The sequence below is a fragment of the Lissotriton vulgaris genome, chromosome 3_1, assembly GCF_964263255.1.
Source record: "Lissotriton vulgaris chromosome 3_1, aLisVul1.2, whole genome shotgun sequence".
NCBI classification, from domain to species: domain Eukaryota; kingdom Metazoa; phylum Chordata; class Amphibia; order Caudata; family Salamandridae; genus Lissotriton; species Lissotriton vulgaris.
This window is the reverse complement of record NC_141689.1, coordinates 1,045,462,908-1,045,490,624: the sequence shown is the minus strand read 5'-3', so window position 1 is coordinate 1,045,490,624 and position 27,717 is coordinate 1,045,462,908. Positions and strand designations below refer to the sequence as shown.

The 27,717-nt window shown below is 48.5% G+C and overlaps 1 long non-coding RNA gene across 1 annotated transcript; it reads right to left on the bottom strand.

The window, feature by feature from the left end:
- On the bottom strand, positions 1 to 27,310 carry LOC147727378 (uncharacterized). Its single transcript, XR_015309472.1, has 3 exons — positions 27,187 to 27,310; positions 10,906 to 11,046; positions 1 to 1,309 (listed from the first exon to the last, which is right to left on the bottom strand). It is a non-coding gene; the product is annotated as an uncharacterized LOC147727378 (long non-coding RNA).
- Positions 27,311 to 27,717: the final 407 nt, after the last annotated feature.

Genomic DNA, 27,717 nt, shown 5'->3' with positions numbered 1-27,717 from the left:
AAGTTTTCAAAACCTTTATCTAGTTCTCGTCGTCTTCAATTGCCATGAGCCACAAGTTTACACAGATCAAACTGTCTATTACTAAGAGTAAGAAGATAGTGTAACTATGAATTAAAGTAAGAAACATTTATAAATCGGTAAATAAAGGAAGGGGAAAAATAAGGAACATGCTACTTTTAGATCAGCAGACTTTCTCAACTTCACTAAAGGCGGGTAAGAAAAGGGAACATACTAATCAAAGCAGACTTTCGGTTATCACTAACGGTCTATAAGAAACAAAACTTTAATTAGATTTGTCCAGATGTTCTTATTCACTAAAGGGAGGGTAAGAATGGAACAAACTATATGTGCATATGATTCTGTATTTGACTAAGGGTAGGGAGAAAATGGAACATGCTAATACACCAGTGTGCACGAAAATCTTAATTGTAGAGAAAAACAGGGTAAAGGACAATGGGCAATCATGCTTTATTGGGAAAAGGGGAAGAAGTTAAGAAAGACAAACACCCACGTAGAATTTATATTTACCTAGGACAGAATGAAGACCAACCCTGGCCACGGGTCTGTTGGAAAAGGCGGGAAAAGACCCTCAAGGACTTAGGCTGCCAGTAGACGAGCAGGTACAGCTCATGGACAGTCTGGACAGGATAACCCCAGGATTTGGATCAGGACTGAGCTCACCAAAGGGTACGACCAACACCTGCAGCTTCAGATGCAATGCCTGCGCTACCCCCTCTCTGCAAGGAATCTGCCAATAACCCCGATTGATTTTTCGAATCTCCCAGCAAAGTGCTTCGCCAGCAATTAAGGTTTCCCAAACCCCGACTGAGTTTGTGGAAATTACGGATAGAGTGCTCCGCAGTTCTCTGTATCAATCACCTATAGAGTTCGTTGGGTCAGTGACAGGTCAGCTATTCGGACAAGTCGGACAATTTCTCTAGCTAAACCTAGGCAAATTATACTGTTTTCGGGACAATGTACCACCCACAAATGTTGCAAGTGAAAGGTTCCCTAATTTCTGATTGGGCAAGGGAGGAGGTTAGGTCATGGTACCTCCTAAAATTTAGACTTTCTCAGACGTAATATTTTTTTTCGAACCCACCCCTTACATTCCAGTTCCCATGGCAAGAGAGGTTTTAGCAGACAATGGGGTATACTGTAAAATTATACAATTGTAGCAAATGCAGGTACAAGTCAGCTCCTTCAGCTAGGTTGGAGTTCAGGTTCCCAGGAGCATCTTGGCTTCGGCTGCCAGCTGGCTGGGTTCCACTGCTGCATGACTTTCTTTCCCCCCATCATATGACTGGTTCTATACAGGATTCAAGATGGAGTAGCAGCGCCTCCCGGGGCCCCCGAGGATGATACATGAAAAGTAAGCAAAAACAATTTAGAAACACAGGAAAAAATGAATACACTGTATTCCATAAATGGCTATACTACATCCCTTACTTTATAATAACTATAGCATTAGGAGTTAGGCAGAACAAACAGCCTTGCAAAAGCAGCAGAGCAAGCACGGAGCATGTGAAAAACAAAGCGGCCATTTTAGCAATACTGCGCATTAGCAACAAGTTCCCTCCAGAACTGCGAGTGCGTCACATCACATGGGTATGACCGACTCATTCGCAGACTAGATTCCCACAAAGCAGCGACCATATTAGAAGCAAGCGTTATTACCTTTTGGTAAACACATAGGCAAGCTTCTCTGGGACACCCCCGTGTAGTGTAAAAGTGCAATATTAGTAAGACAAACATGTTGAACTAGCTTATTAATGTTATTTGAGGTTCTCGATACAAGCAAGTCGCGTCACATGCTAATACTTGCTCCATCAATGTATGAATCAAAAAAAAATTAGCAAATTGTCCTTAAGGAATCGCAAATTACCACCAACTTCTAGTTGGTGGTAAGCTGCGAATTCCTTGAAAAATGCACATTTTTGCATTTTTCAAAGTATGTATGTATGTATTGCATACTTCTATAGAGCAACACTGTCACCCAAAGGGTATCCTGGCGCTCTGACTATACATAGCTGATACACACTTACAAGGATCTTACTGCTCTTGGAAAGAGATAGGTCTTCAACTCTCTCCTAAACGGCGAAAGTTTACCCTGACTCCTCGGGGAAAACGGGAGAGAGTTCCATAGCTTGGCAGCCGAAAACCCGAAGGAACGGCCTCCCATCCTTAACCTCTGGATCCTGGGAACAACTACCAGACATGCCGAAGAGGATCGTAGAGTTCGAGAGGTAGAATACCAGGAGAAAAGATTTTGCAGCAAGACAGGTCCCTGTCCATGCAAGGCTTTGAAAACCAAGCAAGATGCTTTAAAAAGAATACACTGCTGAACAGGCAGCCAATGAAGGTCTAGCAGCGCTGTAGTAGAAGAGGCAGCACGCGGTCGAGAGAGTGCAAGTTTAGCTGCCATATTTTGTATGCGCTGCAGCTTACCAATCAGATTTTTTGGCGCTGCCAGAAGCAGTGCGTTGCAGTAATCTAACCTGCTAAGAATGATCCTGCGCACTACCTCTGGTCTAGCCTGTTCCGGAAGCATAGGAAGAACTTTCCGCAGCATACGCAACAGCAGCATGCATGTGGCCATCGTTTTGTTAGCAAATGCGTCCAGTTGTAAATTTGGGCCAAACATGACCCCCAGGTTACGAGCAGATTCCGCTGCTGTCACCGCTCCCAAAGAAGAAGTAGGCCAGAAGTCCTCTGGCAAGGAGCACGGGACACAGTCGTTTGAACAGTACAACACCTCTGTCCTAGACCCATTGAACTGGAGAGAGTTGGAACGCAACCAGTCTGCTGTTGCTGTCATACAGCGATGAAAGGTCTCCAGAGATACTGCATCTTTGCCTTCCAGGGAGAAGACCAGCTGAGTGTCATCAGCGTAATTAATTACTTTGACACAAAAAGATCTTATCAGGTGGATCAAAGGGCGGAGATATAAGTTAAACAGGATAGGGCTAATGGCCGAGCCCTGGGCCATGTATGCGCGCCACATGTGCACCCATGCATATTTCAGGGGTGCAACAGGGTGTCCTTTGGACACCCCTGCACCCTTGCAATCGAACGCGGGTCCCCATAATCACCCTCTGTGTAATAGAGGTCCTCTTCTCCCTGCTCCGAGGGGTGCGGAGTTTGGCAGCTCTTCGGCATCGAATTCCTCGTGTTCTTCTATCTCTTCGAGGACCGTCGTGGGCTTCGAGGGGAACCTGAAGCTTTTAATGTGGTCTTCGAAATCCTTCTTCCTCTGGATGATGTCAATCTCGGCCTTGAGCCTTCTTTTCTTTCTCTCCATCTGTGCGGCCTGCTCGGCGTCTAGCGTTTCGGTCACCCTCTTAGACGGCCCTGTCAACGTCGGAGCGGCTCTCGGCTCCTTCAAAGTCGAGGTTCCTTTTTCGGGAGCTTGCTCCGACAGCCCTTGTTTTTCGCTGGTCTTTGCCGCCTGGGAGTCCTTCTCAAAGGATCCGCTGGGCTGTTTTTCGGGGACCGCAGCTTCGGTCGAAGATTTCGACCCCGGTGCTCCCTGCGAGGCTCTAGACTCTAATTTGAGAGTCAGCCTCAGGTTTTCGAGGCCCTGTCGAGGGTTTCGGAGTCGTAGACTCTCCTACCTTGTCTGACGATTTCTTATTGGTCTCTGTGACCGTGGAGACATCTGGACCTTCGGCGATTTTGTCCTAGTCGTCGGTGGAGAGGCCCAGTTCATACAGCGATGGGGCCTTGCCCTTGCCCTGCATCGTGTGGTGAGCGGTTTTTCACGAATCCTCAGCGTCTTCGGCGTGAAGACTGAGCAGGCGTTTTAGTCCTTGCTCCCGTGGTCGATAGGCAGACAGAGGTTGCAGACCGGGTGCTGGTCTCTCTGCATGTACTTGTGATGGCAATTACAGCAGATTTTAAATGGTGTGTTGTCCATTACTGCGCTCAGGGGGTCCCCTGTGTGTGCATTCTCCGTCGGACGTCGAAGATCTCGAGGTTCCTCTCCGTCGTCCCGGCTCTGATGATCTCCTTCTCCTGGTCTTAGAGTTTTTTTCCTGAAGAAATTCACTTATTTTTCTCCTACAAAACTTCTGGAGCTTCACACGACGATCCAGACCCAACGGCGGAAAATAGAATCTGAAGATGGGGCCCAAGGGTGGGAGCTTCCGCCGGAAGCATTCCGACGTCACCGAAGGTACACCAAATGGTGGGACGTCGACGACCACCTGGGCTACGAAAAAAAAAAAACTACGATTCTGGACCCAAACACCAGATTGCGGAATATGCACAGCATAGTGAATCCAGAAAGATTAACGCTGCAAAACATGTAGATATTGAACAGTTGCAGAGAGAACAGAGCTTTGGGGGACGCCTCTTCACGGGGAGAAGGTCGGAGGTGTATGACTTGATTTTGACTCTCTGGGAACGATTCTGGAAGAAGGATGAGAACCATTGTAGAACCTGGTCTTCAGCCTCAACTCTCTCCTTGAGGGCCTTGATGAGAAGATTATGATCCATTGTGTCGAATGCTGCTGACAGACCGAGGAGGATGAGTAGACAGCAGTGGTCCGAGTCAAGGGAGTGACTGATATCGATAATGTTAAGGATTGCAGTTTTGGTGCTATAGCCTTTTCTGAAACATGATTGACATAATCAACCTGCTAGATCAACATCAATCTGTTTATTCAGTTGGTGGAGCACGCATTTTTCCAGAAATTTTGGCCAATAAGGGGAGATTGGAGACCGGTCTAAAGTTGTTCAAGTCTTTTTAGTCAAGGCCTGTTTTTTTTTTTTTTAGGAGAGGGGTAACTTGTCCGATCTTGAGGCATTCGGGTATGGTACCATTTTTCAAGGAACGGTTTATGTTTTCGCACCAGATAGGAGCAAGGGCGAATTTCAGAGCTTTGACCAATTGGGAGGGTAGAGGGTCCATATTGTGGGATGAGGCCTTCGATGAGGCGATTAAGTTGAGAATCTCAGTTTCCGAGACGGGATCAAAGGCGGACCAGGTACGTGCGGGAAGCCTACTTGAGGAAGATTAGATAGTAATAAGGCTGTTGCCTGGAGGAGGTAGGTTAATGTCAAGGGAAAGTTCGATCTTGTGGATTGTCGTTGAAAAAGTTGATGAAGTTGTCGCATAAGGTTTTAGAGGGATGGACAAGGGAATTAGACGGTTCGGAGGTTTGCTTTTTAATGATGTCAAATAGTTCTCTTGGTCTGTTTTTTGCCTTGTCGAGCGCATTGAAAAAAAAGTTGGTTTTTTCTTTAGTGGTGTGGTTTTTGTACTCTCTTCTTGCTAATTTGAGCTTTTCACAGTGGGTGGAGGAGGCGTTATTTCTCCAGAGCCGTTTCTTAGGCTCAGAGTTTCCTTCTTTCATCTTTAATGTCCTTGTTAAACCATGTTCTTGAAGGGATGTTAGTTTTTTTATTTCATGGAGGCGAGTTGATCTAAGATGGAGGGCACTGTTGTGTTGTAATGTGCTGTGAGTTCAGCGGTAGAGAGGCCGTCCGGGGAGATTTTTTCCTCTAGATCAGTAGTGCAGATCCGCGACAGATTCCTGGACCACTTTGGGTGGGGGGGGCTCTAATGGCGGGCTGGTGAGCGAGCGAAGGTAGGATGTCGTTATTGTTGGAGAGTTCCTTCACGATGCTGAAGAGCTCTTTGCTGTTGTGTGCGTTGTTGTCTAGGCGGTGTTTGAAGGAGTCTCTTTTGGCAGATCTGATGAGGTGATGGGTGTCTGCAGGTGGCGTTCTTGTGGGCTGTGTTGCTGTCCGGGGTCTGTTCAGGGAGCAATTTCTTGTCTTAGTTTAGGAAGGTTTGCTTGGAGGCCTTGAGGGAACCAGCTGGCTTTCTTGTTGGTGTGGTGTGTTTGTTGGAGGGTTTCTTGATCGGGGAGAGGGTGTTGATGCAGTTGATCCATTGTCTAAGGTTGCGGACGGCGGTGGGGTCGGTGGGATACAGGCAAGGGTGATGGTTAGCTAGTCTTTGGTGACTTTGCTCCAGCAGCAGCGGGGGATCTGTTGGGTGCGGTGGGTTTCTGGAAGGTGAAGTGGATGCAGCGATGGTCGGTCCAGTGGAGTTCGGTCGTGTGGTTGAAGGAGAAGTGGGCACTTGCGGAGAAGATGGGGTCAAGCGTGTGGCCAGCGGACCGGGTAGGTGTTGCGACGAGTTGTTAGAGTCAGAGGTTGTCGATCACGGTGGTGGAATTGCAGTCGTCGTTGTTAGAGGTGGAAGTTCAGGTACCCGAGAAGGATTTAGTCTGGAGGCGAGTGTGTGTTCTGACTAGGTTAGCAATGGAGTCGCTGAACTGTGGTCGAGGTCCGAGGGCTCTATAGACTACGGTTCCTCTGAGGGTGTTGGGAATCGGTGTGGATCTGGAAGTGCAGGTGTTCCGCAGTGCTGAGGGTGTCGTCTGTGTTGATCAGGAGAGTGTTCCTGTGGACGATGGAGATTCCTCCTCCTGCTCCGTTGGTGCGGTCCCTGCGGGTTATCTTGGAGCCGTCCGGGATGGCTATGGCGATGTTGGGTGCCGAGGCGGGGTTCAGCCAGGTCTCCGTCAGGAAGGCGACATATGGGGAGGTTGAGTCAAGTAGCCCCCAGAGTTCAACAGAGTGTTTGCTGGTGTTGAGGAGATTGCATCTGAGGTAGTGGAGTTCTTTCATGGTGGGTGGATTAGCGGATCGGATGCTGGTGAAGCTGCAGTTCTGGCAGGAGAAGGGTATTTGGTGCACTTCGGGCGTCTAGGAAGCAGGTGTGTGATCGTCTGATGTGGAGTGCGTGGAGGGGTACTGCTATCGTAGCAGCATCTGGTGTCATGGCGTTCGTGGGGGCCAGGAATTCTGTAGCTGGGTGCCGTCCAGGCACAGACGGGCTTGCCTTAGGCACGCCCGCCATAAGAGGGGGGAGGTGGGTGGGAGCAGACAAATGAGAGCGGGTGGGTAAGTGTTTCGTGAGGAACAAGGAGGGGTAAAGAAAGCAAAAGAGGTCACAGGGCACAGAATAGCGCAAGAGGGGAAAAAGGAGGAATGAAACTAAGACAAAATAAACAATGACAACAAAAAGCAATACAGTAACAGTGAGCAACCTAGGGCCTACCACTGGCCACCAGGAATGAGGCGCAGGTTGTAGCCTGCAGGTGGAGGAGGGCCTCCAACTTCCTCCAGCAGCAGCGGCAGCTGGGCTAAGGCAACAGGCACACAGGTGGTTAGATTTTAAAGTTGGACCAGTGCGCTTGGTTTTTGTGCAAGGTATGGGAAGACATCGGAGATAATAGGTAGAGCCGGCAGATGGTTAGCTAGGAATAAGGTTCATTTCCTAGGGCAGAGATTTTGTTGCAGAAGAAGGATGAAAATTCCTCGCTAGATATTAGGGGTTCAGGTGTTTGTTTGGAGGTTCACTAGTTTGTTGGATTGGTATTTGACCAAGTTAACCAGCTTGAGAGGTCGATTTTTGGCAGTCAAGCTCTGTTCAGAAGAATTCTTATTTTGGAGTTGAAGATTTTATTTATTGTCGGAATTCCTGGTCTGGCGGAGAAGTTTTGGATGGGTGTTTCCAGTTTTGTTCAGTCTGGCGAAGGGCTCTCCTCTCCTTGTTGAGGGATCCGTTGAACCAGGTCATCGAGAATATCAGATATAGTGGAGGAAGTCTCACAATGTGCTGCTACTTTCCCGTGATCAAGGTTCTTGGTGTCTAACCCATCGTTTGGTAATCACAGGTTGTGCTGTTCATGGCTCGTGGGTGCTAGGCAGGCGGATGGTGATGGCGTGGTGGTCAAACCAATCACAAGGGTCAATAGAGATAAGTTTGACCTAAGCAATGATAGGTCAGAGGCTCCCACAAAACATTGGGAGGAGGGATGGCGCCTCAGCAATACAGAGTTCTCACTCATTGGCCCATTACATCCCCTTAGCTGGGCATCTTGGCCAGGAAAAGCCTTGGAGTAGGAAAGTTGCCCACTTCTACTGTCCGAACATGTACCAGAAAGTGAAGGAGTTTTGCAACACCTGTGTTACCTGTCAAGCCAATGGCAAAACGGGTACCAACCCTAAGCCCTATTTTGTTACATCCAAGTTAAGATTTTGGCATTTCACAAACATAATTCTAAAAGAATACATAAAAATGCATTAGAGATATAGACATAGTAGATACATTATCATCCATATAGTTAAACATTCAGCTCATGATGCATCTGCCACCAGCTGCACATCTTATACTTTCGGCGGCCTAACTGGACCTCATCGATCGGATTCTCATGGCTGGCTCACCAGTCCACCCCCTCCACCCTTACAATAGGGCGTGATTCTGGCAACTTCCAGTTACGGACGATATCTTGTTTGCCCAACAATGCGGCCATCCCAATAACGTTTCTCTCCAGTCTCAGTCATCTAACTTCCTCCAAGAGGCACAACAGGGCTGTCCTCAGGCAGCCCCGCTCTGTCTCCTGGAGGAAGATCACAATGACATACAAAAAGCGTGGGATGCACATCCTCTTAAATAAGGCTACCCGTCCTATAGCGATTAGAGGCAGGAGGCCCTATTTCCACAGGAAGTAGTCAGGGTGATCACAAGGGGCTGAAAACTAAGAGTCCAGGCCAGGGCTTGGCAGCGGAGAATATCTAGAGATCTAAATATTTGAAGGAGACAACATATCGAGATCGCAGGGTGCCAAGAATGTCCTCTTGTGTCTTCAACTGGTTCCAACAGCAACTTGTTCATGTTTTTCTGCAGACCACATGCTTCACAATATGGGTTGAGGCGTCTGGTGCTGAAAGACTGCAGGTCAGCCAGAAATAATAGGATGTTATCCCCTTACAGAGCTTTGCGCTTTTCAGGATCCTCCTCTTAAAGCCAACCCAAATGTGGGTGTTGCATCTGATAATACGTGCAAAGAGTTAGATTACTAGGGTAAGTAATGGAGACAGAAGACAGCCCTGGTTGGAGCCCCAGACTACTGAAAAGGGCGGGGGATAGGGCTCAGTTTACCTGAACTTGGGATGCAGGGAAATTGTATGGTAGGCTGATGAGTCTGAGGAAGTAGGTTCCAAAACATGCATGCTTCAGCACAGCTTCCAAGGTCCACGCCCCAGTGTAAAGGGCCTTTTCAAAGTCAATTTGGGCTAAGACCAGGGAACTGCTCAAACGTAACAGCTGGGACAGGGAGCGTTGTACCCTCCGTGCACAACAGCAGGGGATCCTGCCAGGCTTGAGCCAACATTTGTTCTGGGTGGACTAGGTAACTCAGTGTCTGACTTCATGTAATCACTCTAAATTCCGCAAACACTTTGATGTTTATTTTTTTTGAGAGAGATGGGCATATACGAGGTGCATTATTCTGCCGGTTGGTTGGCCTTGAAAAATCACACAATAATGGCAGTGCCCAGGTTTGGGGGTGAAAGATCCATGCTCTGCCACCTCAGTTTAGAGGGCCAGTAAGTGAGGGAACAAACGGGCCACGTTGCTTTAAAGGAATTTTACGGAGAACCAGTCTGTGCCAGGTGTCTCGCCCGAATTGAGATCTGAAATAGCTATGTTTATGTCCACAGTTGGTCAAGTTCTCGGGCCAGAGAAAGCAGGGAATCAAGTGTAGGGGGAATGTCCTTAGCAGTGGAAATGCAGCTCCTGTGGGGGGAGAGGGGTTGCCACTTAGAAGTCTTGATACACCGCGAGGACCTGAGCTACCTCAGGCATACTTTCATGAAGCGTTCCATGAGAATTACGAATGGCCGGTACGGTTCTAGTCAAGGCTGCATAAGGTGCCGGAGAATATAAGAGCTTGCTAGATTGGTCTCTATGTTCGGAGACCAGCTGGGTCAACGCTCTCCCGCACCGCCTAGCATCCTCATTGAAGATCTGCTTCAGGGTGGCCAGAACAGATTCTCTCTATGGACTGGTGGTCCTGCAACTGTCGCTCAATGTCACAGAGGCCCAGCCACAAGTCCACCACTCCAGAGAGGATCTGGGCTTCAAAATCCCTTAACTGTAGCAGTTGGAGTATCTCCTTTCCACTTACATGTCCCTTGGTCAGAACCCCTTGGGGTGGGTTTGCTGGACACCCATAGGGGTTCCAGCAGAGGGCTCAGTATTACAGTTTAGCTTAAATGAGATCTGGAGTTCCTCCGCTATAACGTCAATACAGTCATGGTCTACTACATGCCAAGCGTTGTAGCGCCACATAGCTCGTAAGTAGACCGAAGAGTTTCCATTACAGAGATAAGGGTGTGTGATCTGAGATGCCTCCGGGCAGGAAGTCATTTAATGGGAGCCAAATCTGACTGATTCAATCAGGATTTGTAGAACACAGCAGCTTCACCAGTGAGGGTCTCTAGGTCTGGAACCCAGTTTATGCTCTGCTGACACGTAAGTGTACAAGCGTGAGGGGTTCCATAATCTCCAAGCATCGCTTAGGACATTTGAGTAGGTCTACAATGTAAGTTGGGATGAGAGTGTAATTAAGCACAGCCAAAGGGCCTCGGAAATATCCAGAAAGGGGTCGGAGACAGCGTTAAAAAAACACCACATCTACCAATCAGATAGTCCGAGTAGCGGGGGCACCACAAGGTCATGGGGTGCCTGCAGTGTCCAGTGCAACATATGTTGGGGAACGTAGGCAGATATTAAGTTCTGGTGTCTAGTCTCTAGAGTGCCTTCCGTTACTATGTACCTCCCCTGCAGGTCAATGTAGGAGGAGGACAATGCCATTGGGAAGGCCTTGTGCAGCAAGATCGCAACTCCTCATGAACCTCTGAAGAAACAAGCATGAAAAACTCAAGTCACAGCCAAACCGGATGAGCAAGGGACAGTGGGACCCTAAAAGATGTGTTTCGTGGAGCATGACCACATCCTAGCGAAACTGCTTTATATAACTAAGTACAGGCAATCCCTTATCGATAAAGAACATAGTTTACATTCTAGGAAATTAACATTACCATGTGTGGCAGGGCTGCAAAGTGGTGTACTGGCCACTCTCCTCATGAGAGGCCTCCCGGTCCAAATAGGGATAGACTCAGTGGAGCCATAGAGCATGTTGTATGTGAGTGGACCCAGTGGAGGAAATTTGTTGTTGATGCCTGCAAAAGAAAGTCAGAACAATAAAGGAAAACAGAACATTAACCCATCCCACCACACCGCCCACCTCAACACATACTCCTAACTATGAAGCATCTGTCGCCAAACATTCAAATATAAAGAAACAAGTAGGGTGTCAGGATTACATCCTAGGCTCCCTGTTGCCCAATAGAAGGATCATGCTAGCTGACAGCAATTTCTGATTATCACAATAAAACAACAAAAGAACGCAAGAACACAGGATAACACTCCCTCCAACCCATAACCAAAAAGACTATATGTAAAACAGCAATAGAGTATTTCACAGCTTATGTAGCAATGGTTGGCCATCCATGAAAGGGTTATTCTGCACCTCTCCATCTGCGGGGGTCAAGTGAGTGGCTCATGATCGCCATCTCGAGTCTGAAAGATTGTGGGGGTGCCAGAGAGCGATACCTTTGGGTCAAGAGCTTCTGGTTCACTCCCAGTAGGAGATGAGCTCACAGGGCTTGAAAAATCTGAATTGTATTAGTCCTGTAGGTCTAATACCTTGAAAAATCACCTTGAAAAATCACCTTGAACCAACGGCAACCTACTTGACCTCAGTCTCTGAAAGGGGAGCAAATGTGACAAGATTTAAAGGCATCTTTATTGCTCATTAGCTTGGTGAGCAATAAAAATTCCTTCAAATCTCATTTTGTCACATTTGCTACGTTTTCAAAGACAGAGGACAAAAGTTAGTTTGCCTATTCGCCAGAAAGGGTGAGTAGGACCTAAAATTAGCTCTTCCTTTATTCTACCTCGCAAATGCGAGCTGGCGAGTGGATTTGTCGAGCCCTAGCCAGTAACCCTTGTCTCCTGTGCTGGTTCGGTTGGCCCCTGCTTGAGTGGGTTGTCTTTCCCCCATGGTACTCGAGAGAGTTCTAGGGGACCCAGCTGTCCTAGAGTTTGTGCATCTTCAATTCCATGCTTGTTGGGGAATGTCAAAGAAATAAGTGGAAGAGTTGAAAATTAATTTCAGACGGACCAAGAATAGGAGCATATATTGGATATGATGGGCCAGGAGTTTGTTGAACACCCTCAAACAAGCATCTGTGCTGCAGGACCGCCCGGGTGTAGTCTGAAGACCATGAGCTTGGTGTTGAAGCGCAGATCTTGATCCCCCTGAAGATGACATTCCGATAGTGGTGGTTGAAGATGCAGCCTATCATGGGGCGAGAAACCATTACAGGCGGCCTGTTAGCCATGACCCGATACTCCCTCTCGTCCAAAAAAACAAAGAGACAGCTTATCCAATGGGACACAAGAACAGAACCATTGCTCCAGAAAGCAGTCTGTCCCGGAGGTCTCAACCCCCTCTGAGAACCCAATGAGGCACAGGTTGTTTCTCAGGAATTGCTTTCGGCACCCTCTTTTCGTTCTTCCAGTGTATCCATTGTGGAGAGCAACTAGAGATCTGCAGTTTAAGGGTTGTCACTTCAGCTTCAACCACGGAGACCCAGGCTTTAGCCACCCTACCTACTATTTTGTGAGTATCTTAGTGCAGGAAGATTACATCCACCCAGAACTTCTCCACTTTTGTCTGTACTGCTTCCCTGGAGCCTTGAATTGCTTTGAGGATGATGGGCATGGCGGTTTATTGTTATTGATGGGAGAGTTGGTTTGCGGTAGGTGCAATATACTAGTATTTTTGTGGCCAGTTTGAGTTGTGAAGGCTTGTCAAACCCCCATCTCCAACTGCAGAGCCACGTTTGCCATGGGAGGGTATAGGCACACCCCAAGTGGCCCACTTGCTACAGGGCAGCACGAGCAGCCAGAAAAGGCAGACATGAGGTGGATCTTTGAGAATCATCGTTGCAGTGCAATACCCCAAATAGATACAGTGCAGGATTCAGACTTCGGCAGTTCCCCACACTTATCCAAGCGCCACAGAGCCATTGAGGCAGTCTACGACATCTTAATCAAGAAAGGATATATAAAGCATGGCATATTACCTGTGAGGGTCTCAAGGCTGTTTAACTGCTTTGTGGTGATTTGTTGATTCGAACAGCCAGGACTTGAGCAATTTCCTGAATTGCCGGGGTGATTGGGGTAGTCAGGGGGTGCAGTGGAAGGCCGTTACAAGCTTTGGGCACCAGGTGTGAGGAGCGTCATCGGCTATTAACTTGGCAGATCAGAGAAGTTGTGTGCGAGAAAGAGGCAAGAAGATGGCAGGTGTCTGGTCGGTTAGTGGAAAGTTATGCTTTTGTTGATTTGTGTTGGTCCTTCACTGTGCAGGACTTTGTATGAGTAGATCAGCATCTCTAACGGGAATCTCTTCTGGATCTGGAGCCAGTGAAGCTTCTGCAGGTGGGGTGTGATGCTGGTCTGTCTGGGGAGAGCGAGGAAGAGTTTTGCAGCTGAGTTTTGTATTGACTGTAGTCTCTTCAGGAGATGTGCGGTGAGTCCTATGTACAGAGTGTTCACACCGTCCAGCCAGCAACAAGAACCTGCATAACAGTCCTTTTAGTGTTGAGTGGGAGCCAACTGAATACCTTGCCAAGCATGTGTAGGGTGTGGAAGCAGGCAGATGAGAATGCGTTTACCTGCTTATTCAGAGATAGCTTGCTGTTCCAGATGACGCAGAGGTTGCATGCGGGGGAATCGGCCAAGTTAAGCAGGCCATTGTGCATTGCTCCATGATGAGATGTTGTTCCCAAAGATCAAGACTTCCGTCTTGTCCGTGCCGAGCTTGGGATAGTTGTCCTTCCAGTCAGCAGCATATATCATACATCTGTGAAAGTTGCCTCTGGTGGTGGAGGGGTCTTCGGACAGCGAGAGGATGATTTGGGTGTCAAGTGAATAGGAGATGATGTGGAGTCTGTGCGATCTGACGGTGTTGGCCACGGGATCATATGGATGTCAAAGATTGAGGGGCTGATGGATGATCCATGTGGGATGTAGATCTTCTCAGGTTCTTAAGTGAATGGTGGGAGAAGGATTCTCAGAGTTCTTCCGTGTGAGGTGATCCATTTGATAGGGTCTCACTGGATTCTCGTGTGGTGAAGTCTGTTGATCAAGAGGTGATGGGAGACTGTTGAAGAAAGCCGATAGGTCCAGGAGGAGGAGGACTGCCATTTTGCAGTAGTCCAGGAGGGCCCGGATGTCGTTGGTGGCTTTAATGAGGGCTGTCTTGGTGCTGCGATTGGTTCAGCATCCAGATTCAAAGTAGTCCAGGAAACTGTTGTGTTCTAGTTGTTTGGCGAGTTGCTGGTTGAATGTCTGAGACCATCTGGTGGGAATGGGCCGTTAGATCTTCAGTTCCACTGGGTCAGCAGATGATTTCTTCGGGAGGGGCTGCAATTCAGCGTGTTTCAGACTTTGAGCTCATCGTCAATGGTCCTGCTCCTGAGGTTGCAGGTGGGGTGGTGACAGTGGTCTGTGTGTGAACCTGAGGACACAGAGTTCATAATGGAGATTGTGGCTTAACTTGTGAGGGTCCCAATTGGTGATCAGGTGTTGAGGGTGCAGTTTACGGATGTGAGCAGGCTGATGCGGTCGGCGATATGGGGTTACGGTTTTGAAGTGTTCATAGTTGACAGATCTGGTAATGGAAGTAGTAAGTCAGGGTGTGACATTTCTAGGGAGGGGATGGTGTGGTTCTTAGTGGCTGCAGGGTTGGAGATCTCATTCATGATGATGAACAGCTCCTTGCTGCGGTTTGTGCTGGCTTCTATGCGGTCTGCTTAAGCGTGCGTTTTTTCTTTCTGGGTGGGGTGGAAATGATTTAGAGATGTCTTGAAGCTGCTATGGTTGCCTGTCTCTTTGCTAGTGTGCCACTTCCTTTCAACTTGCCTGCAGTTGCATTAGGTGGATTTCAACTCCGCAATGAACCAGCTGGCTCTTCTGAAAAGTCATGTGGATCTGGCTGGCTTGGCAGTGGTAATTAGGTCAACTCATTCTATGATCCACTGGGAGTAGTTCTTAGCAGCCGTTTCTGGATCTGGGAGGTGAGCTTTGGATATTGTCCCACTGTTTTTCGGATATATTTTTACACTTTCTGCGCATGGAGTTGGGGGCATGGTGCCAGTGTTGGTAAGTCTTGAGGTGGTGAAGTGGATGCGGTAGTGGTTGGCCCAGGTGAGCTGTTAGACCAGGTTGAGCTTGACTAGGTCTTTTAGATGTGAAAATGGGGTCGAGCGTTGTAGGTAGGGTAAGTGACAAGTTGTTTGAGGCTAATTCGGGAGTGGATGAGGGTGTGGACGGGGGGGGGGGGGGAGAAAGCACAATGAAGGAACACAATGTAGCAGATTTTTAACAATCAGTCTAACTATACGGAGTGGAGAGACCACATCATAATGAAAAGTCGACAACAGTATCATCGTCGGGTCAGTATGGAGAACACAGCACACTAGGAGGAGATCTAATAGATCAGGCAAGAGAGAAAACAGCACACTTGAGAGATAGTAGTATAGCAAACAAGCAGAGGAGAGAGTGAGGCACCCAAACAAGTCATGCCAGGTATAGGCATATGACTTCTTGGCTGTCAATAGTAGCCATCCACCAGTAGAACCATAATGCGAGCCTTGCCAAAGTGCAAAAGGCTACTTGGGCTCCATGCCCAGTGCTCAACTGCGAGGCTGCATACACCTGGTGATATTGCTATATGGCAATCAATAAGGGATTCTTTAAGTGCATTATTCACCCATGAGGGTTTCAAGGCACGGGGGCAGCTCCAGTCAGTCAAAGAGCCAGGTCTTGAGGTTCTTCCTGAAGATGTGCAGGGTGGGGCATGTCTGATGTCGATCAGGAGCTCGTTCCAGGTCTTGGCTGTGATATAGAAGGCTCTCCTACCCATTCTTGCCCTGCAGATGCACAGGGGTTCGGCGAGGGCAAGGACGGCGGTTCCTCTTGGCTACATGGAAGGAGATTCTGTCGTTGAGATATTGGGGTCCGGTGTTGAAGGCATTTGTTGCCATGGGTGACTATCTTGAAAGTTAGTCTCTTCTCAACGCGGAGCCAGTGGAGCTCAAGCAGGTGTTAGGTGATGTGTCCATGTCGAGGGACGGCGAGGACAAGTCTGGTTTCCGGTGTTCTGTGTGGCCAGAGACTTGTTGATAGTGGCATGGAGGGCGTTTCATTAGGCAAGTCTGATGGTTATGAGAGCTTGGGTGACAGTCTCTTGATTCGGGGGGTGGGGTCAGGGGAAAGTTCATTTGAAGGTCTTTCGTAGGATGCAGAGGCTGTTGAAACAGGTGGAGGCGACAGCGTGGACCTGTTGGGTCTTGGGGAGGGAGGAGTAGAGTACGATGCTGAGGTTTCGGACGTGGTCAGTGGGGGTTGGGAGCAGCCGAAGGCAGTCAGCCACTAGATGCTGTACCAAGCCAAGGGGGGTGGGAAGAGTCAGAGGACCTATGTCTTCACGGAGTTGAGCTTCAGGCAGCTGCTGCTCATCCGGGATGCACCGTCCTTCATTCCTTCCTGAAAGTGGAGTCTGCTGGTGAAGGGAGAGGATGAGCTGGGCATCAGTGGCGTAGGATACTATGCGGAGTCCGTGCTGTCCAATGATGGCAGCAAGGGGGGCCATGTAGATGTTGAAGAGCAAGGGGCTTCGTGACGATCCTTGGGGTACTCTGCAGTGGATTCGGAGAGGAAGGGTTGTAGTCTGATTGTTTGGGTTCTGCCAGTGAGGAAGGAGCGGAGCTGGTTGAGGGCCATTTCCTGTATGCCGTTGTTGTGGAGTCTGGCGGTGAGTGTGTGGTGGGAAACCGTGTTGAAGGCTGCTGAGAGGTCGAGTAGGATCAAGGCTTCAGTGGGTTCTTGGTCGAGCAGAGAGTGTGGATGTCGTCTGTGGATGCGAGGAGAGCGGTCTTGATGCTGTTGTTGCTGTGGAATCCGGATTGAGGAGGGGAGAATTGGTTCTCTGCAATTAATTTTGTTAGTTGGACATTACCGGTCTTCTCAGTGACCTTAGCCGTAAAAGGGAGGAGTGAGAGGTGTCTTAGTTCTTGAGGTCCGTGGGGTCTGCTGAGTGTTTAATAGGGGTCTGACTTCTGAGCTTTTCCAGTCCTCAGGGAAGATGCTGGTTTTGAAGGTGGCTTGGATGGTGTGTTGTAGTTTGGGAGCGATGGTGACTGTGGAAGATGCGCGGGGGTCCGGGGGTCTGTGGGGGCTACGGAGTGAATGCTTTTTAAGGTTTGATGCGGTGTCTTTGGTGGTGACAGGGGTCCAGGAGGAGATGGTGGGCTGGCTGGCGCTGCTGAAGGAGGGGGTGGTTTCAGAGTCAGGCATCCGGTCGTTGAAGTTTTCGTAGAGTCCCTTGATTTACAGATGAAAGTAGGAGCCAAGCATGTTGCAGAGGTCCTGGGAGGTGGTGATGTCCGTGGTTTCACTGATGAATTCTTGGATGACGCTGAAGAGTTCCTTGGGAGTTGCTGTAGTTGGCGAGGATCTCGTTCTGGATGAAGGTCCTCTTGGCGGATGTGATGTGTTGATGGTATTCCGTCATGGCGTTCTTGAAGGTGGTAGTCTTCCGCAGATTTGCTGTTTCTCCAGTTTTTCTCGAGACTTCTGCAGGCGAGTCTGGCATTGCGGGTGAGGGTGCAGTTGAGCTGCTCCTCTGTGACCATGCTCCAGTTTCATCGTGGGCGTCTTGGGTTTATTGATAAGGAAGTGTACACAGCGGTGGTCCATCCATGGGGGTTGTGTGGTGTGGTCGAAACAGATGTTGTTCCCACCTGTCAAGATGGGGGTTGAGGCTGTGTCATGCCTAGTGGGTAGGTGTGGTGACAAGCTGTTTCAGTTCGATGTTGGCAAGGTTTTCCAGGAGAATAGTGGATTGGGAGGGGTGAGGGGCCGCTTGTGTTGTCGAAGTGAAAGATCAGGTCTGTGAAGAGTATGTAGTCCGTGGAGGAGATGCCGTGGGGTGCAATGAGGTCAGTGATGGTGGCGAATGAAGTCTGGAGTCCAGGAGGGTGCCACGAGACGTGGTTCTAGTGCTGGTCTGGATGGCATTTTACTCATGCATGCCCAAGCAGGTGGTGGTGGTGGGGGGGGGGGGGGGGGGGGGGGGGGGGGGGGACGGGACGACAGACAAATACATCCCAGAAGAAGAGTGCTATTAGTGATGGGTGAATAGAGGCAGAATGCTAGGTCTCTGCCGCCAGACAGCCTCCCTTCAAAAGAGGCATGAAAGAGGGTTTATCACACCACGATAAAAGTGCCACCGCAAGCAACTAAAAAGGACACCGCATTGGGAGGCAGTCGCAGGTAGATCGCCGCAAGCGGCATACATGTGGCAACCATTCAAAACAGCCATCAGCGCGAACCCGGATAGAAGTTTTGCAGTCTTGGTGCCGGAAATGCCAGCCGACAGAGGGTTAACAAGGTGGTCAAATCAGAGTCTCACCTCAATCCTCACGCAACGCCAGGGGGGAAATCAAAGGGTGCAGCAGCCATTGTGCAGCTGCTTCGTTCACTGGTGTGAAGGCGGCAGCCATATTGTATTCGGTCCTTCCCTGTCAATGACTGGGTTAGCAGGAAATTATATTGCTGTGTCTACAACAATTCTGCAGCTTAAAAAGAAAAAAAATTTACGTTTTTTCCCCCAAAGCTATAGATGCCCTGACCTAAAGGGAAATCATACGGTATACTGGCAGGACGCAAGTCTGGGGAAAAGTCGGTCAGACAATAACAAATAACATCAAATGTAAATGTAATAGCACAAGACCCTTCTAGGAAACCAATTTGACTGCAGGCTACCAGGCATTTAAAACTTACTCCATCAACAATTCTGTTGTTGCTTCTACATGAATAAAAGATCACCTGTCTCTCGCCTAGTTGTCCTTGGATCCTAAAACTAATAATCAAACTTAAGCAGATGTGACACAGAAAAGTAAAAAATGGTGAGAATGCCAACAATGTGTGATAGTGATTGAATAGTGAACATTATTTGGCATACATGGAATTCAGAGAAATCGAATGAGGAGGGGGGGGTTGGGGGTTATGGAGAAGTAACCTAGGCCTTAAGGCAAGCAATAGAAGTAGGTCACCATGCACTGGTTGGATAGCAATAGACTTTATTTGGTACAATGGGCTACATAGTACTCATGGTCCACAGTGCCATTCCAACAGCTGCCCTCTGCATGCCACTCTCGGACCTCACACTATAAGAAACAAAGCAGCAACACAATGTAAAAGAGGCAAGAGACTAATCATCAACTCAATGTATAATGGACAAGAGAAAATGTGACGTAAGAAGTTGAATAACCATGTTTAAGAAATCAAGGTGGATGATTTTTAAAGATACATCATCTGTCATGTGGATTCTGCCTGTCACGCTTAACTCTAATAAAGGTACAACCGTTAATATATAACGGGGGGGGGGGGGGTGGAGAAATCAAAGGAGAGCAAAATCTGTCACATGTTAAAGAAATGCGAAGAGAAATACCAAAACACGACATTTGCCAAACTCACTGTGGACACAAAGCAGCAAGAAATATGGTTATGTAAATTCTGAAAATACTTCACCTGCTTAGCGTGGCTTCTGCCTGCCACACTCAAACTTCACAAAGCAGAACACTAAGTGTTTACTGGGAGGAGGGTAAACCTGATGTCCAAAGGTAAATATAATAGACACTTCAACCGCAAGTTTTAGTAAACATTAAAGCTTAAATACATGTTTAAAGCTCAAAGCAGCATCCTTCAATGTGAAACCTGGGTACTGGACTGAGACCAACTCTAAGGCTGCTAGAAATGATGGCCTCCAAAACATCAAGTGGCAAATGGGGGCTATGGAAAAAGATCTGAAGTCTTTGTGGGCCCAACATCAAGGGGACATCTCATACTAAATTGATATTTTGGAAGGCACTGCAAGAGCCTTCTTCTCATCCCTATACAGACCTGACAGTGAGGAATGCGTTGCTTATGGGTTAGGGGTGCCCACCTGTGAGAGGTGGAGATAAGTGGCCTCTGGAAGAGTTACAGCCCCACATCGACCTAAAAAAGTGAAGGGCCAATAAATAAATCAGAGCTAGTAAAGAGCAACTACTCAACGGAAAAAGTGAAGGGCCAATAAATAAATCAGAGCTAGTAAAGCGCAACTACTCACTGGAAGGGTATCAAGGCGATTTTGGGTGGGGGGGGCCTAATTTGAAGAGCCAGGTCATGAACTCGTTCTTGAACCATAGAGAGTGTTTGTGTCTGTTGAAGGAGGATGTTCCATGCCCTGGCAGCGAGGAAGGAAATGTCTTCTGTTCTTCTTGATGCGTGACACTGTATCAAGGGGAAGCTGAGCAATCTTTGGGGTACGTGGAACAAGAGTCGGTGGTTCAGGTAGGTAGACCTGGAGTTGGAGGCTTATGTGGGTGAGAAGCATGAACGAGATTCTCTTCTCAACGGGGAGAAAATGTAGTGTCCGCAGGTGTTGGGTGACGTGGCAGTCTCGAGGTAGGTTTTGGACTAGTCTGGTGGAGGTGTTGTGGACGTTCAAGTTTGTGGGTGAGGTTTTCGTTGATCAAGCCGTAGAGTGTGTTGCTGTAGTCGTGTCTGCTGTTTGAGGGCATGGGTGACTGTTCCCCGTGCTAGAGAGGAATCCAGTTGAAAGACTTTCATAGTAGACGTAGGGTGTGGGAACAGGAAGAGGAGACGGCATTGATTTGGCAGTTAATTTTGAGTTCAAAGTCCAGGATGATTCTGAGATTGCTTACGTGGTCCGGGGTGGGAGGGGCGGGGGGGGGGGGGGTTTTTGGGGGTCCCAAGAGCAGGAGGCCACCATGTGTCATTCCAGGTGTATGGGTCCATGATGAGCACTTAAGTTTTGTCCATTGAGTTGTAGGCAGCTGCTCATCAACCTGGCGACAGCTGCCATTCATTCTTGGAAGTGGTTTAGAGATATTGGGTTCGTTGGATAGTGAGAGGATGAGTAAGGTGTCGTCTGCATAGGATACAATGTTGAGTTTGTGGGATCTGAAAATGGGTGCAAGCAGGCCATGCAGACGTTAAACAGGGCGGGGTTGATGGAGGATCCTTGGGGAACTCCGCAGGCAGTCAGTGTGAGATCCAAGAGGAATAGTGGGAGTGTGAACTGCTGCGTTCTGCAGGATAGGAATAAGCAGATCCAGTCAAGGACCTTGTTCCGAATTCCTGCGTCTTTTAGTCCGTGGGCCAGGGTGCGGTGAGATACAGTGTCAAAGGCTGCGGAGAGGTCCAGGAGGATGAGGGCCACAGTCTCTCCTCTGTCGAGGAGGGAGCGGATGTCATCTGTCACGGCAAGAAGGGTGGTTTCAGTGCGGTCGTTTTTCCTGAAACCAAATTGGGAGGAGTTGGAGATGTTTTCTTCTATGAAGGAGGCAAGCTGCCTGTTTACGCTATTTGATGGCTTTCGCCGGGTAAGGGAGTAAAGAGAACGGTCTGACGTTTTTGAGGTTGGTGGGGCTCTGCCAAGGGTTGTTTCAGGAGAGGGTTGATCTCGGCGCGTTTCCAGTCATAGGGGAAGGAGGCGGTCTTGAAGGATACGTTGATGATTCATTGAAGCTCTGGGCGATGATGTTGGAAGCTCTGTGATAGATGTGGTACGGTCAAGGGTCTGTGGGAGCCCCGGAGTTGGCTGACTTCATAGCCTTCAGGGTGTCATTGATGGAGAGGGCAGTACAGCTGTTGAGTGATGGCTGCGTAGAGATGGGAATGGTGATTATAGGTTCTGTGTGTAGATGGTCTTGATCTTGCGGTGGAAAAAGGTGCTGAGTCTGCTGCAGAGGTACAGGTGAGGGGGGGGGGGGGGGGGGGGGAATATTGGTTGTCTCTCTGTTGGGTTGGGCAAACTCCGATGATGCCGGAGAGTTCCTTGCGTGGGTGGAGAGTCTGTCCTGGAGTGCTTTCTTCCTTGTGTATCTGATGAGCTTGTGGCGAACAGCAGTGGCTGCTTTGAAGTTGTCAAATTTTGCTGTGGTTTTGGAGTACTTCCATCTCTTTTTGAGGCGTCTGCAAGTTACTCTCAATTCTCGGAGTTCGGCGGAGAACCAGCTAGCTCTCTTGGCTTGTGGGTTGATAGTTTTCTTGAAGGGGTGGGTGATGTTGGCGCAGTCGGTGAGCCAACTGTGCAGGGTTCAGGCAGCGTTGGCTGGGTCGTCCTCCGTGTAGGTGAGAGTGGAACTTCTGAGGGAGGCAGTAAGCTGGTCACTGGTGTTCCAACTCCTGCGTTGGAGCTGGTGTGGACGTTTGCGGTTGATGTTGGTTTTGAATGTGTGGGTTGTGGTAGGATGTGTTGGGGGTCCAATGTTGAGGGGGTAGGAGGAGTTGGGGTCTTGGAGGTTGTTGAGGTGGGAGTGGAGTTCTCCAAGCAAGGTGTAATACGTGGAGGTGATGGCTTGCGGGATGATGTTGGTGATTGAGTTGGAAAAAGGTGCGTGGGGTCTATAGATGAGGGTGCCTCGAAGGGTGGTAGTCTGGTTGGTCTGCATGTTGAAGTGAAGGTGTTCCATCAGGTCTGTGGGCCTGTCTGTGTGGGTGCTCCCTCGGATGTTGGATTTGTGAGCGATGGTGATGCCTCCTCTGGGGGGGTCCTTCCGAGTGATGTTGTAGCCTTTGGGGGTGGCGATTGCAACACCAGTTCCAGGAGTCGTTTATCAAGGTTTCTGTGAGGAGGGCGACATCGTAGGAGGTGCGGTCAAGGAGGTCCCAGATTTCCTCCATGTGTATGTGGAGGGAACGGACACTGAGGAGGATACATTGCAGGGTTTGGGGTGCAGTGAAATTGTGGCAGTGAGTTGAGGTGGGTCATGGGTCTCGGCATGGCGACAGTGGCAGCAGATAAAAGGTCCGTGGGTGTGAATAGATTAAGAACTCTTGCAGTTGTCCTGGCCTGTGTTGAGTGCTTATAGGGCAGAGTAGATGCTGCACTGGCGGCCGGAGGTCCAGGGTCCCTGGTGATGGCCGCGGTTGGGACGCACATATATGCCACAAATTATTATTAAGTAGCGGGTTAGCAGGGAGAGGGCGGGACCATGCTGGAGGAGCCGCAGTGGAGAAAAACATGGGTAAGAGGCGAGAACTATGAAAGGAACAGGGAAAAAAAAAAAACAGGAAAAGGCAAGGAAATGGGAAGCAAAAAATGAAAACTTAAAGGGCAGACATAAGGAGGAAAGAATTAGGCACAGAAGGGGAGACGAGCAGAAGGCACAGAAGCCTCGAACACCATTCTTGCAGCGATGGGGTAGGTAGTTAACGGTGGAGCTGCCTGAGGGGAAAAGCAGTATTCTGACCAGAAGTTCAGAGGTCTAGGCGGATTAATTCAGCAGTCAGAGCCTAGGAGGATCAAGAGTGGCAAACACACATGGAGCCAGGTCAGGTTCTCTTCCACAAATGGGGATAGCCTTCGCTCCGTTTGCCACCGTCAAGTACAAGCAATGTCAGCACTTCTGCAGACTGGTGTTTCAAAGGCATCTGTCACTTAGACATGCGCTCCGCCTTAGGTGGATTGTGGGACTCCTGTATGCCTTCTTGTGGATACCACTCCTGTCTCACGTTCTCAAGAATATTAGGACCAACTGGATCAAATTTTCCAAGAGGACCCAAATTGGGCACAGAAGGTAATGCTGGAGTATCTGTACTCCGATGAGGCTATGTCAACGGGAGGACCTGCTATTGCAGTAGCAGAGCTGGGTTCTCAGGCCAGGCAGTCGCAAAATCCTTGTCCATGCATGGAGAATGAGCGGCGACAGCTGAACATGTTTGATCTTACTCCAGAGGTGATGGACATACTCTTGGCTGCGAGGCATCCCTCAACAATAACTAAACTATATATATGTCTGTTGCTGGGAACAATGTGTTGACTGGTGCAGTACTTGGACCCCAAAAGTGTGGATCCTCGATACAGATTTGCCCCAAAGACCATCAGGTGGGTGATCACTACAGTGAACTCCACAAAGAGCTGAACAAGCATCAGCATAGCCAATAGGTCTCGATTTGGGACTTTACATGTTTGCCATGAAGCACATTATCCTGGAAGCTGTGCCACCGGGGATTGAAGAGCTATACAATTATTACACACTGGATCATGCAGCCTGATTCAGGAATACATGCTTGCCTCAGGAAACAATAATGGACATATTCCAACGCTTTATAACGCACAGACAGAAAGACAAGTGCATTGATGCAATTCAACCGCTCAAAATATTCTGTGTGCAACTGAAATACTAGAGCAGTGAACAGCCTATGAAAAAAAATAAAAATGAAAAACATTCCAATGGCGGAAAAGTCATATCCCTCCTCCCGCAGGCCTCTATTCACCAGGCGCCCTTCTCCAGAGTTCTCCACTTAAAACAATGCATGCACCATCTGTACCAGCAGGCCATGGTCCCGAACTGTGTCCCAACCCCCTGGGTACAGGAGCACTAAACATGGCAACAGCATCCAAATATCCCATTTGTCAGGCACGGAACAAATAATAAATAAACAAAGAAGGGTGGCAATGGCTGGGAGTCCTAAACTATCTAAAGGAAAAGTGGAGAATTTAGAGCAATGACAAAGGTGGCTTAAAATGACGGACAATCTACAAACATTGCAAGTACCAAGAAATTAGTGAAGCAATTAATCATATCGAACACCACATAACTACAAAGGGGGAGGTTTATGTGATCAGTCCCACAGTAGTATGACCAGTATCTGCAGTTTTACTGCAGCCAGTACACACCAGATTGTTGCAGGTGAGTGTTGCCTATAAAATCTGGTTTCCTGACCTACTTTTTCCAATTTCATCACAAGTAGCAAAGCCAACTACCTTTGGCAGTATCCACATTCCAGCTGAGTGCAAGTGATGTGAGATTAAACTAAAAAGTGTGCAGGGCAATAGAGGCTTGGGCCAGATGCCTAGCTCTGGTGCCGCATGAGGGCCCCTTGAGAAAAAAGAATCCAAGCTTTCATGTGGCTCCTGGTTGTCGCCCACACTAAACTAAAGCACCACAAATTGAACACATTATTAACATTAACCTTTGATGGAAACTACGAGAGGTCACACGATGCTCATCCAGAGGCTGAATGAGCAATGTAAAATCAGAAAACCTATAATTTCTTCCAAGCTTCTCTGCTTAACCAATTAGTTAAGAATGCCCGTGTCTGAAACGTGAAGCTTGAAAATTTAGTTTGGTGTGTGTGCAAATCCTGCATTGCCAATCCCTGGCGAGTTGCCCTGCTACTGCTGAAACAATGACAATACCAATGGGTGAGGCGGACTGGCCTCAATGGTCCTGTGACCTCAGTGACAGTCAATGTTGCTCTAGGGAGTGCTGCTTCGTGAGATTACGCACAAGGCTGGAGATGAACTTCAGTATGGATTGTAGTGGACAGGCCTTCAAGCTTAACCCACACTTCCACTGCTAGGGTCCACCTGCTAGTGCTAGGAGAGCAGGGCTTCAAAGGTCCAGTGAAGCCATCTAAATTCCAATATGGAAATGTGCTCCCTCCAGAGAATTGTCTGGTCATTAAGGCTTAACCATGGTTCCTCAGTTCCAAATTGAACAGCTCTGGCCGTAGTGCCACATCCTCTCTCTCTCTTACTGAACACCATAATGCCCCGCTGAGAGAAACTTGCAGTGCTTTCAGCTACAACCCAATTGGCCCCCGCTATAAACACCTGGTTGCGACTCAATTCAAATTATGCACTAGAAAAGAGTAAGTAATATGCAGCCTGAAAAAAAAAGTAACATCCTAGAAAAAGCAAACACTTAGTGAATGCAAGATTTCGTAAAGCGTGTCAAATATAAGCAGGAACAACATGGTAAACTTTACTCTTTTAGATTTTTCAGAAATCAATAAGAATTTTTGCCTGATAAGTTAAGTACATGACAGCAGTATGGTTTATAAAGACCACATTCCTGAAAACAGAGCAACGGTATACATTTTATAAACTAAAGTAAGCCAAAAAGTAGACACATATCTTATTAAAAGTTTAACACTCCACGCATCACAGAGTATTGAGTACCTACATGAATAGTGCACTTCCCCACCCGGGGAAAACAATACTTTTCAAACAAAAAGAGCAGAAAACAACAACAGTAGCGCCTAACTGGCAAACTCTGTAAAGTGGCCCTAATGTGTTCGGTTGTAAATAAAACCCAATCAGGCCACTTTGCGATCACTCTGGCTTGTTTCATTTAATTATTTATATTTCGAACCTTTTTTTCCCTCTCCATCTCGAGGCTGAATTTTGGAATTCAAAAATGTTAGAAAGAAATTTCCAGCAAAAATGTTGCTTTGTTTATCCATTTCACAGGGGGGAAAATGAAGGAATGGAGAAAATAGAGGGTAAGAGTCGTCTGTGTTCTCACTAAGTGAGGAGCGAGACAAAGAGGGAATGGGGGAATGGGGGGTGGGGGGAGTGCAGCGGCAGCGCATAAGTGGAGAATGTGCTTGTCTGATTTGGGTAAGAGTCCTTGTCCTTCTCTGCCCACCCGTCCTCGAACGGCCAGGGAGGGCTGAGTTATCTACAGGCCTTAGTTAGTACTGACTTTCTAGGGCGCATTTTTAAAATAAAACGGAGGGGGTGAAATAGTGATATATCCATTTGAAGGCCAAGGGAAGTTGAGGATTAGCATTGGCGCGTCGTGGGCGTGATGGCTGGCTGTACTAAGGAACACTAGGGGGTACATCAGTTTGACCTGTTCGCACCAGGCCGCGTTATGGCCAGAGCTACGTAAGATTTGTGAATAAAAAGACCCCGCAGCTGAGCATAGCAGGGATTAAACAGAACACCTGGGTACTGCGATCATTTGGTTCACCCACATGATACTTGCAAAACTACAAAGGCGACATGCAGACATCGACGAGCCCCTCTCTCCTGCTCACTTAGACCTCACATGCTTTCCCGACGGCGGCAACCACGTAGAGCACTGTGGCGGCCACGGAGGCCCTAGGAGACGCCTTCCATGAGGTTGCCATGTGTGCTCTCCGGGCCGAGGGGAGTGCCATCACACACTCTGGTTCTATTGTACAGCACTCTGACACCTTCGGGTAAAGTCCGCGCTTTAAAGAATGCATTAAATAAATAAACTCAGAGGGGCTTGCCCGCTTCTGGGCTGCCTGCCTAGCCCCAGAGCCCTTCAGCTACGCGGCCCACTGAGCAGCAAGTGGTGAGCATGCGTTTATAACAAAGCCTCTTAATGACCGACAAATTACACAACGCGCAGTACCTGAACCAGCCTCGCCTGTCCTCTAGCTGGGCTTCTCAAGGGATGAAAGTCCGTTCCTGGTCCAGCAACGCGCCGCGGTCACAAGCTGGTTAACTGCCACTATCACTGCCCCGGGAGTTTCAAATGGAATAACGAGGACTTATTGCGCATGCGTGAAATGACGCGCATGCGCACTAAAAAAGGCTGCCGCTGGGGAGCACAACTGGTAATGGTGGTGACGCTGCCGCGGGAGCTTCAAACTGAATGAAAAATTACTTCGTGCGCAAGCGTGAAATGACACGCATGCGCACTAAAATAGCAGAACGGGGGGAGATCAAAAATACCTTGATTTACAAAAAAGGGCATCCTGCGCATGCGCTTACTGATACGCATGCGCAGAAACGAGGGGGAAGATCAGCCAGATGGGAAGATCGAAACTACGGTACACCGGGCTGAAGAGCTCACCGACCTGCGGTCTGTGAGGTCATCAGCTCGGCAAACACATAGCCCAAAGCCTCAGTCTCCACCCCCTGATGACGTGGGGGTAAAGAT